Source organism: Glycine max, chromosome 10, assembly GCF_000004515.6.
Source record: "Glycine max cultivar Williams 82 chromosome 10, Glycine_max_v4.0, whole genome shotgun sequence".
Taxonomy (NCBI): Eukaryota; Viridiplantae; Streptophyta; class Magnoliopsida; order Fabales; family Fabaceae; genus Glycine; species Glycine max.
Window position 1 is genome coordinate 9,091,682 of NC_038246.2, and position 12,519 is coordinate 9,104,200.

The window sequence follows — 12,519 nt, forward strand, 5'->3', positions numbered from 1 at the left end:
AAAAAGGATGAGGTTTAGGAATTTCACAAGACTTGTTGAGCCAGACATTCTTACTCAGCGAGAAAATTTCATTTGTTGTAAAATTCATCCTTTTGATTCTTTCATCACAATGATATTGTGAGTGGTTCTACCAAAATAAAATAATGTTGTGAGTGATTCATATTCATATGAACTAAGAAAACAAGAAACATGATCAATCATTTCTTTCTCATTCTTTGATCAGGAATGTTTTAATATTAAAATAACAATTAAAATATGTAAATAATAAATGAGTAATAATTTAAAACATATATAGAATTACAAATGTTTACCCACTCTAATAGAAATTAAAGCTATGCTATCTTGAATATAATTATTTTTAACAAATGGTTTGTGTACTCAACAATTCAATGCCAAAGATCTTCACCATGAAGACCCTTTATTATTAGTAGTTTCTAATTGCAATAAAATCATTAAATGAAACAAATAATTATACTGATTTAAATTTAAATTTATATGTTCATGATAAATAAAACATTCAAAAAATATTACATCACTGGCATGAAATGTATTATTATTTTTATTTTTCTTGTATATTTTAGATTCCTGCATGGATCCGTTATGAAAAGGGTTAGGAGAATAATGTAAAGATTAGGATTGAGTGAGCCCCCACCATGCGTAGGTGCCGTTATCTTAACACAATACCAACACTACAGTTATTCAGCCTTGTTTCATTTCCTTATACTCAATTGCAAAACCAAAATACATATAATTAAAGAAGAATAATTCATAGTATGAAATATGAATCCTTAAGCTATAAGTGAAGGAGGAAAATAAGGTTCCTCAACTCTTAAAAGGTACTTTTTTTTTTTTTGTGAACAGAATCCTGGCTCTTGTGTTAAGAGTTTTTTCTTTATGAAAATAAAAATCAAACATACCAGTTTTTTATTTTACCCTTGCAGAACACGTTCTACTTTAGGTGAACATCAAAATCCGTTTCGAATATTCGAAACCAATTTTGAACTGGTTTTAAAAGAAGTTATGAAACAGTTCCGAAACTACTTAAAAACCTGTTTTGCCGAAACTGGTTCAAAGTTCAAACTGGTTTCAAAATATAATAAGATACCACTCTAATTTATGCGGTGACAAAAATCAGCAAAGGAACAGAATAGAGGAAATTTTAATTGACGAATAAACACTACATTTTTCTAATATAGATGCAAAAAGGCTGCAATACATCTGAAATTATTTCTAAACCTTGACTCTTAGAATTATTTGATGTTACATTACATGTGTAGTTTCCATGTCCTGGTTGTATATACGGAAGCAGCATTTTCTTTCTGTTTTTATTTTTTGCTTGATTGCAACAGTACTACACATGTTTGAAACTAACAAGATCAGTTGCATATAGCATAAATGTCCTGGTACCCTGATATAAAGAAAAAGAACCAAACTTCATCTGCCATGCATATATAAGTCAGAATCCAGGAGCTGCAAGTACAAAACTACTTCATCAGACTTACCAATTTTTAAGAGCTTCTAAAAGAATAGCAGCCAAATCACTTTTGTGTTCAGAACTGTGATCAGAAGCTTGACACTCTCAGCTGCACTTCACCAGAAAAATAAGAAATAATATCAGAACCAAGATATTCCTGCATTATGAATAGCAAAACTTTGGCATCAAAGTAAATTTTTCTAGCAAGAAAAATATGTTTGCCAAGAAAAATGACAATTGTCGTACCTTTTCAGAAACAAAGTAATTTACCATTGGAACTACTTCACCATAGAGATAAACTATGCAGCAGTAATCATTACAGCATCTCTATTTGTTAACATCTTAGTCCTCTGCCTCATCTGAAAATGGATAGGCAAGTAAGACATCTAGTATTATAACAAAGATGATTACACAGAAGATGCTTCCCTTTCCAGAACGAATCGGATATGTGCACTACTTGTAATTCTCATTTTGACGTTGACCTTCATCAAAGCGTTAAACATTAGAAAAAAAATAGGCCACTAGTTAAAATAAATCATTAGCTAAAAAGGCCTCGTGCCTAATCTTTTTTTTTTTTATCGGCAAAGATATATATATATATATTAAAGAAAGTACCAGAGGTACTGATTACAATGTTAGACTCCATAAAAATGGTTCCTCAATCAGACAGCATAAGTCTAATTAGGAACCAAACTATGGAAAGATGATTATACATGTGTTTTTGATCCAAAAATCTAACCCCTACTGCTGCAAAAAACCTTGTCGGAGGTTACTCGACCATTGATTAAAATGCATTGTAAAATCCTTCTCCAGATTATGAAGCCAAGTCCACATTAGGAAAGTCGCATCTTCAAACAATTTGTTTCCGTCAAATGTTGTTTCGGAGAATAAGATTCTGTTTCTAAGCTGCCAAGTGGACCATGTTACAGCCAACCACCAATATTGCCACCTCTTGATCCTGATGCCTTCAACCTGCAGAAAGGAGTGCTGCATGAAGTGATGTTTTGTGCTTAATGGAAGGGCACCCTTAATATTTATCCAAGACATTGTTTCCCACCATAAAGGTTGGATCTTAATGCAGTGGATAAAAAGATGGGATGCATCCTCCTCCACCCTTCTGCAAAAAGGGCATGCCATATCCAAAATCTGCACTTGTCTAGCCCGCAAATTTGACTTTGTAGGTAGCCTGTCCCTAAATAACCTCCATGCAAAAACCGCAATTTTACTAGGAATCTTGATTTTCCATAGCTCCTCAAAACATTCCTCGAGGCTCTCAGCTGCTGCCTCCTCCCAAAACATTAAATAAGCATTATCTGTAGAGTAGATACCCGACAGGTCTGCTGCCCATTCCCAGCTATCAGATCCATGATTGTTAATAGACTTACCTTCAACTTTAGAAAGAAAAGTAACAGCCAATTCAGTTTCACTGTCAAATAGCGGTCTTCTCCAATTAAAATTCCACTCCCAACCAGAGTTGTTATGCTTCCCCAATTGTCCAATAAGCTGGTGTTGCTGAGAAGAGATCATGTAGAGCCTAGGATACTTTTCAGCTAGTGACTCCTCATGACAAATCCACCTATCCTCCCAAAATTTTATCTTATCCCCAGCTTCTACCTTCCATTTGAGTTCATGTTGTAGGATCTTACCATGGTGTGAATGATGAATAGCTCTTTTTAAATCCCTCCACCATATTGACTGTAGATTTGAGCTTCCCTCTTCGGTTAAACCCCTCCATCCCCCATATTTAGCCTCCAAAACTGTAGCCCATAAAGCCCCTTGGTGCTGCATAAGATTCCACATCCATTTACCAAGGAGGGCCAAGTTAAAAGTATTGATATCTTTGATGCCTAAACCCCCTTTGTCTTTAGGTAGACATACTATCTCCCACGAGATCCACGCAATCTTTTTGCTGTCATGTCCCCCTCCCCAAAGAAATCTTCGTTGTATTTTAATTAACTTGTTAATCACTGTTTGTGGTACCCTGAAAAAGGAAAAATAATAAATAGGAATTGATGTAAGTACCGATTGAATAAGTGTCACTCTCCCCCCAAAAGAGATATATCTCTACTTCCACCTAGCTAGTCTTCTCTCACATTTTTGGATAATGGGTTCCCACACACGAGCTCGCCTCGGATTGGCCCCTATGGGTAGGCCAAGATAGACAAAAGGAAGAGCCAGCTGACTGCAATTCAAATAATTAGCTGCCCTTTGCTTCCACTGATCATTCATGCCAAAAGCGCCGAAACAACTCTTAGCAAAATTGATTTTTAAACCAGAAACCAATTCAAAAGTTCTTAGGATAGCTTTGATAGCTTTTACATTATCCATAGTAGCCTCACCAAAAAAGATCGTGTCATCCGCATATTGCAATATGCTAATGCTTACATCATTGCATCCAACACGGAAACCTTTGTACATATTTGCCCCCATAACTGTCCTCATCAAACCATTCAAGGCTTCAACTACCGCATTGAATAAAAACGGAGCTAAAGGACCCCCTTGTCTAAGACCCCTTTGGGGTAGGAACTCCGCTGTGGGACTGCCATTTACCAAGACTGAAATTGAGGCAGATTTCAGACACCCTTCCATCCACATTATCCATTTAGAGCTAAAACCTGATCTCTTCAACATATATAGCAGAAAATCCCATGACACCGAGTCGTATGTCTTCTCATAGTCAACATTGAAAATAAGGCAGGATTTAGTACTCCTTTTAGCTTCGTCAATCACTTCATTAGCTATAAGTACACTCTGAAGTAAGTATCTTCCTTCAATGAAAGCAGATTGGGCTTCATTAATGATGGTGGGCAGCACTCTCTTATACATACAACCTATAAGAGATATAGGTCTATAATCATTCAAGTATTGTGGGTCAGCCACCTTGGGGATTAAGGCTAGGAAGGATGCATTGCATCCCCTAGGAAAAACACTATTAGCATAAAATTCTTCTAAAAAATGAAGGACGTCAGGTTTAATCAACTGCCAAAACTTCTTGATGAATTTGAAGTTAAGTCCATCAGGCCCGGGGCTCTTGTCACTACCACACTCCCATATTGCCAACCTCACTTCCTCCTCTGAAAAAGGTGCCACTAGCATGTTGTTCTGCTGCTGGGTGATGGTTTGAAAAGTAATGCCATCAAGTGTGGGCCTGTGAAGGTTTGGTTCAAGGAATCTTTGTGAAAAGAAAGCCCTAGCTTCCTCCCTCACTTTATGAGGCTCAACTATCCATACTCCATCCACCAGGACCCCTTTTAAAGAGTTGTTACTACGATTTGCATTTATCATCATATGGAAATACCGAGAATTGCAATCACCCTCCTTGAGCCTGGGCTGCTGCCCATAGATCTTCCTACAGCTGCTTTCTTTTCTGCTCTTCTTGTTGGGATAGTTGTCTTTGGATTGTGTCTTCCTCCAATTTGTTTAATTCAGATTCAATCCTTTTTACCTTTGTAGAAGTATCTCCAAAATGTTCTCTATTCCACCTCTTCAAACTATGCTTTAATTTCTTAATTTTTTCTTTAAGGATGTATCCTCCCCACCCTGATTGCTGATTGGATGTCCAGCTATGATGAACAATTTCCTTGAATGACCTATCAAGTAACCAGCAATCCATGATCCTAAAAGGTTTTGGGCCCCGATCAATCTCCTTAGAACGAAGCACAATTGGACAGTGATCCGAAAAATTCCTTGGAAGTGTAGCTTGAATGTTGTAAGCCACTCATGAGAAACTAAGAACCTGTCAAGTCTGCTCCTAGATGCGCCATTAGGTCTATATCAGGTAAACTTTTTGCCCAGCCAAGGAACCTCCATAACCTCCAATTCATCTATCCACTCATTAAATTCTCTGATACAGCTATCCTCGAGCAAGCTTTGGACATTGGTAAACCTTTCATCTGAGCTCCTTATGGAATTAAAATCTCCCAAAATACACTACAGCCCCCCATCCATTGAATGTCTCAACTGTTTTACTGTATCCCACAAAATTCTTTTATTGTGTATGTCACATGGAGAATAAATAGTAACAAGGGTGACCAGTTGTGCTTCTTGGACCCATTCCCCAACCAGTAAAATAAAGTCATTACCAGTGATTTCCCTCTGCAGTTTAAATGATTTATCACTCCACAAACATAATATGCCTCCTGCTGTATTGATAGCTGGCAGCAATTCCCAACTTACCTCTGCATGTCCCCATAAAGCCTGACACATAGCTTTGTCAGCCATTTCTTTCTTTGTCTCTTGAAGACAAATCATATCCACACCCTCCTGCTTAATCAATCTCCTAATTGCTCCCCATTTTACACCCCTCCCTAGGTCTCTAACATTATAGGAGATTATATTCATTGATTCCTGTTGCTATCAACCCTTCTATTTGCTTCTACCCTGTCCCTTTCCTCCATTTGCTGGAATTTTTTAATGATTGCCTCCTTGTTTCCCCCTCTAGTGAGGCCCAATTGTTTGGCCATGCTCCATATCTGAATTGCCTCTAGAGTATATTGGTTATCAGAATTTGGGATTGCCTCTATGACTCCATTCCTGACATGTGGCTGAAAGGAAAGATCCTGAATATCATTGTGTGTTTCCCCTTGCTGTATCGAAATCTGTGTGTTGAGGTTGTGTGTCTCCGTTATATGGTGCAGCTGCTGTGTTAGATGGAGAAAGGCCCAAGTCTGATTTCTTTTGGCACTTCCTCTGTCGTGAATAAACTTGCCAAGTATTTTCACCCCCTGCTTGTGGATTAAGGCCCAATTTGGAACTTTTGTCTTTGGGGGTATAATTGGAAATATCCTGGTCCTGATGTGTTATACATGCTGCTTCTTCAGAGACAGGACCCTCCACCTCCTTATTTTTAAAATTGCCACATGTATCAAAGCTATCCTCAGCCAATACCACGTCACTTGCTTCTACACCGAAAACCCTTTGACCCTTTGCCAACCCGCTAGACTCCCCATTGCCTTCATTGCTATTTTGGTGATAATTCTGTGGAGCAGCATCCCTATTAAGTAAGCTGACCCACTGCCTCACCCCCTTTTTTACTATAACGTCAGTATTGTTGGTGGTCGATACCTGCAAAGTAGGATTCAAATTTGGTCCATGCAGGGATGTTGACTGGTTTCCGCCGCTGACCCGAGGATTATTATCAATATCCAATGGGTAGCGGTGGTCGTTGTGACCAGTGGGTAAAAGGAACGTCCCCTGGTCTTCGATGCCGGCAAAGGCCTTCGACTCAACGCCATGAAGGGCAATACGCGATTCCGACTCCGGCAAGTGTGGCACCCCCTAGTCTTCGACGCCGGCAAAGGTCTTCGACTCGACACCGTGAAGAGCAATGCGTGATTCCAACTCCAGCAAGTGTGGCACGTTGTCCGATAGGTCCCAGTTGATGTGCAAGGAGCTATCGAAGAAGCTATCGTTGGAGTTAATCTCCTCCGATGACCCTCTGACGCTTCTCCTTCTCCGGATACAATCTTGATAATCACCGCAACACTCCTCGACGATGTGAACCATGAACTTTTCGTCTCCGACCACTACCTCCACCGTGTGTTGAATTAACGGCCGCCAAAGAGTCTTAATAAGGACCCGCGCTCTGTCCAATCTTCTTTTCTCCTCCACTAAGTCATCCAAGTCCACCAGCTCTCCCATAACGGCAACGATCTTATTAATATATTTCGGATTCCAAGACTGGATAGGGAACCCCCAACATTGAATCCATGTCAGCCTACATCCTGCGCGCAAGCTCGGACTCCACCTTTCAATAGAGGAGAATACCGTTGTACCTCCTGCTCTTCTGCCACTCATGAGTCGGTCCGCTTCAGTGTCAGTGAGACCCAGCAAGAGGACTTGATCGTCACCCATGTATCTAGGTGTTACATCCATTCCATTCCCCCAGAGAAGCTCGTCCTCCAATCATTCAAACATAGCTGGGTTTTTGAGGCGCCCAACCCACGCTTCCTTCAGCCACGTAGTGTCTTCTGGTTTAACTTCAATGTGAACCAAGGATGATGAAATTTTATGGTTGATGTGGATGTCTGATGTCATCTGATATCCTGGCCGCCTGATGTTTCGTGTCAGCGCATTTGCGTATGATGTTGGCTTCATATGGCGGGTTCGAGCCTCAGCTCCTTGCTTTCTGTCCATGCACGGCCGTGTTTGGGTTGCTATAGCTGCCTCCCTCTTCACCTCCCTTCCATACTTTGGGAGATTAATGAATAGTTTCAACCCCCCTATGACGATCCTGTCTAGCTGCTTCGCCAAGGGATATCTTGCACCCCTTTGAACCTAACAAAGCCATACCTTCTCCCCGTGAAATTTCTTCTGTTTGGGATGAAGATTTCCCTAACGTCCCCCCATTTTTTGAAATCGTACCAGAGCTCTTTCTCTATGATGTCATCAGCGAAGCGAGAGAAATAGAAGGATGTAATATCCTTATGATCTCTCCAGTTAGTCACAGTGTGTTTAAGCTTAGCTTTTCCTATGTTTCCGGCATGGTGCCGTCGGGATGCCTCCGCGAAGCTCGCTCTATCTCGCCAGACTCTCTTACCTCTCAACCTATCTCTCCTCCACCCAGTGTTTCTCTCTCTACTCACTCTCTCTCTACACATTCTCTCTATTATTCGTGCCTAATCTAACATTCCATATAAGGTATATTAGGACAGGAGCAGATTACTATTGGAGTCACCCCAATATGACTGGTTCAGTGTTCTTCTCGCCATAACCCAATCCTTAAAATTAATGGGTCTTATTCCCAATAGATATGTCCAAGTTTGTGTGCCTTGTCTAATCAAAGTTTCAAAATGTTCAACCTACAAATCAATTAACTATGCTATCAAATGTGCCACTGAAAGCAAGAATTAACTTGCACACCTATTGAGCCTCAAACTGTTGAAGGAGCGAAAGAACAAAAGCACAAAACTTACTAGCCAGTGCACAAAACAAAATGGGAGCCAGATCCCATGCAAAACATTTACCCCACACAAAAGGACTTTTTGTTGGATGCTCACTTTTCCAAAGCCTTCCAGCATAATAGAAACATAGGATTGATCCAACAAACAATGGCAAGGTCTGAAAATTTTTTGGGCTCTTCAAATTAATAGAAACTCATTATTGCATCCCTCAACATTGCAAACCAGCAAGTGGCTATGCTCAACCCATAGCAGCCAAAGAAACATATTTTTACAAGAAAGAAGACCACTGGTTGCATTATCTTAATTATAGCCTGCCATAGATTTCCTCCATTACTTAAGCATCCATATATATAAATATTATCATATGACCATTTCATCAACTATCAGATCATGAATGCCAATAACAAATTAAAAGAGATAAGTGAGAAATTCATTTCTACTAACACTGCTAAAGTTTATGTCAAGATAGCAAGGAAGCAGAAGATAGGCTAACTTCAGAAAGTAATCTGTTGACTGACTGATAATTGACGAGGCACGTTTGTCATAATCGCCAAAAACAACATATCCCTTTCATACTAGTGGCCACAAAGCAACAGTGACGGCTTAGAAGTCCATAACACATTACTCCTCAAGTACTACATGAACTAAGACAACATATATATTGTTTGAAGGTAGAGAGACTATAGGTAATCTGCTATAGAAGGCAAAAAAGATAAAATAACTTGTGTCATTTACATTCAATACTCACATGTGCTTGATAAGTACTTTTGGTCGAACTAGCCAACAACCTATAAGCAATTAGAATGTGACTTCAAAAACCTCTTCATAAATGTGACGATGTTCATTGGTGTATCTTCATAGTTCAAGCCAACTTACTTTAAAGTTTAAGCCATGTCATTTGCTTACCCTTTATTTAACTTAACAAAATATAAAGCTCAAAGTCATAGAATCCTATGTTGATATGAATCATAGAATTAATGGCATGATGACAATTAATTACCACATTGCATTTGCTTTGCCCATCTTAGGTAGTTTGAAAAATCATAGCATTACATATAGAGAAACACATGGAGAAAATCAGATCCTTGTGACTAGAGACTCTAATAGCAACCTGTGCTCCTATAGATAGTCACATCTTAAAAAATGTTTATTAAATGTTGTTTTTCCCATGTAATATTGACCAAGAAGCATGAACATGAGTTTAGCATTAAAATCATTGGTAAACAATGGAGATACAAAATTATTTATTATGGTAACTGCATTGATTGGACAGTTGTAAATACTTGATGCTGAACAGTTCCATTTCCCTCACGTGAGACAATAATTGCTTAACAATCCTTGCCAATTTGAGTTCTGACAGTATGGGTTAAGTATGTATATCCTGCTCTTGCCGGAAAAACCAGCTGCATTAATGAACTCAAGGAAACCCAGGAATATAGTGTAGCAAGTTTCCAACACAGTAATATTAGTTTTATTTAAAGCAATTGATGTTCAAATAGATATACAATGAAGATAAGTACCCCCAGTCAGAAACTTTTTTCCTTTTCTATGTAGGTCTTCCTAGAATTGCTGCTAAAAGCACGGAAATGTAATGGTGAAGAAAATGGTCATATTAGTCACATAAAGCTGTAATGTCACTACCTACATACTCCTAATTCTGCCTTACTCTAACCTTACACTTTAGTCAAGGACCAAAACACTAATCAATTTGCAAGCTTCTCAAGGTTGGTCAGTAAATTTGCAGCACACTCGCCTTTCATCATATCACACCTGACTCATGATACTATATCTTGTTTTTGCATTTTGCTTACCACAGTTAGAGTGCACCAACCTCAGTCACTTATCCATGCTAAAAGTCAAAGACCAAATATTGGTTCCCATAGCATCACTAGTTTTGACTCTATATCATTTGATAATTCAATGAGTAAAATCAAGTATACATTCATAAATAGTATTTTGGGTAGAAGATCTAGTTAGAAAAGATTTCAATTTCTCCATGACTTGTATTGATCCAGAGGATTTGATAATCCAATTAGTTAAATCAAGTAGACATTCATAAATAGTATTTTAAGTAGAGGATCCAATTAGAGTAGATTTCAACTTCTCCATGATTTTTCATTAGGCAGCAAATCCAAGCATTCTAACACCATCGGTTTTAGGCATTGAACATCTGAAGATTTTAATCTGGCTAGACACTATTATTATAGGTTGGAAACATTTTTGAGAAAGATCAAGAGAGAACATAAAAACTGGTCTATAGTGCAAAGAGATTCTACCCAAAAAAATGAATGCATCACAAGTCATGAATTCTATGATAAATAACATAAAATAACTCTTCCAAGTTAAAACCTGCGACATGGACTTGATAGATGGTACAGGTCATGTAAGACATCAACTGTATGAAAGAGTACAAAACAGAACGATAGGGAATACTCTCATGGAAAGAAATACAGAGGAAAGAAAGTCGAGAAAGACCATTAAATCAAAACAGCTGCTCAATCCCTCTGCAAGTCAGACATAGAATTAGAAGCAAAGAAAACATGTGTGGAAGATAAAAGATGCGTTGGAATAAATTTATGGCTATAAAATCCAGCTAAATAGGCCAAACTCTATCAGAATAAAACACAACATCAGTGAATGAGGCTCCCACCTATTGGATTCTTGGGAGTATATACTTCGCAGCCTTACCCCCACAAGCAGAGAATCTGTTACTGCTTACTATATCCATGAATTTCAGATCACAAGACAATAACCCCACCATTACACCAACGCTTATCCTCTAAAAAGAGAACAGCACCAACAAACTTTTATTAACTTCTTTACTCCCAAAGCATTTACATCAAGTAGAGAAAAAGACTTCCAAGTTTGGCATACATAGAAGCAATCACAAAACAATAAGATTAGATAATCTCAAATTTAAAATAGATTGACAAAATAAGGCAAAAAAGCTCTAAGTAGAAAGCATATTCATCATTATTGGAAAGCTAGATTTTCAAGCTTTGTAGTACACTATTCTTTACATAGCATTGAACTCTGAAATCAGATACATAATCTAAAATCTATGAACTGAACACTTTATAATGCATCTACGGGTAACTCATATAGTGCACAACACAACACACAAAAGAAAATTGTTGATTCTTTATTATAATAGATACGGTGGATGAGGACAATGTAAAAAACACACCCCAGCACATATTGCATAAAATTCTCACATATGAAACTTCATAGGATAACCATGGTATAAGTCCGGCTCTCAGGGTTACGTTTTGGTGATGTAATATCATGCGGACCAGGGTTCACCTTTGATGGTTGAGTATTAGCCTTTGCTAGTTGTGTTCCCTCCCAACAACAAAATTAACAACATTGATACCGGAAGGTTGCACTGGTTGCTCCTTCTCCTTCTAACTGCTATGCAGTATGCAGCAGGGTGTGCTTTCTACATTGTTATTCTTTGATCTTCAACAAATTCTTTCATCCAAATTTTAGACAGATTGAGAGAATTAAGAACAACATTTGGCAAAAAAAACATTGAAATTAGATTCCATTTTGTTTAGCAAATGAGAGTAGCTTGGTAAGAAAGGTCTTTCACATCTTTCAAATGCAGTTCTAGAGAATGTTTGGTGCAGCTCTTCATAATATAAATATTATTAATTAATGTAAACCTTAGATCTTGAAGCTTAGTAGTAAACCTTTTTTGATGGACATTTTTTCCACAATTTTATTTTTGCTATTTTGATTACATTATGGTTCATGTGTGGATATATTTCAAATACTAAGAGGTAAAACATAACCACATAACCTTCTGTCTGTCATGAAGTCTGATTGAAATATTAACACTCATTCATACCACACATCTTACTCGATCTCAACTCAGTGTGGTAAGAGTAAACTTCACCACCCATATGAACAAAACACCAGGATTTCACATCACCCCAACATCTTATGTTTTAACCTTGTTTGGTAAACAACAATCAATCATAATTCCCAAATTTAGGTATTAGAGTTTTGAAATGATAACATACATCTCATATCAACTGCACAGCAGACTAATTAATTAATGTACATTATCAATTTCCCAAGTATACCATAATAATTTTGCATAGCACACTCCAGTGCAGATTACATGAAATTGGTCACATA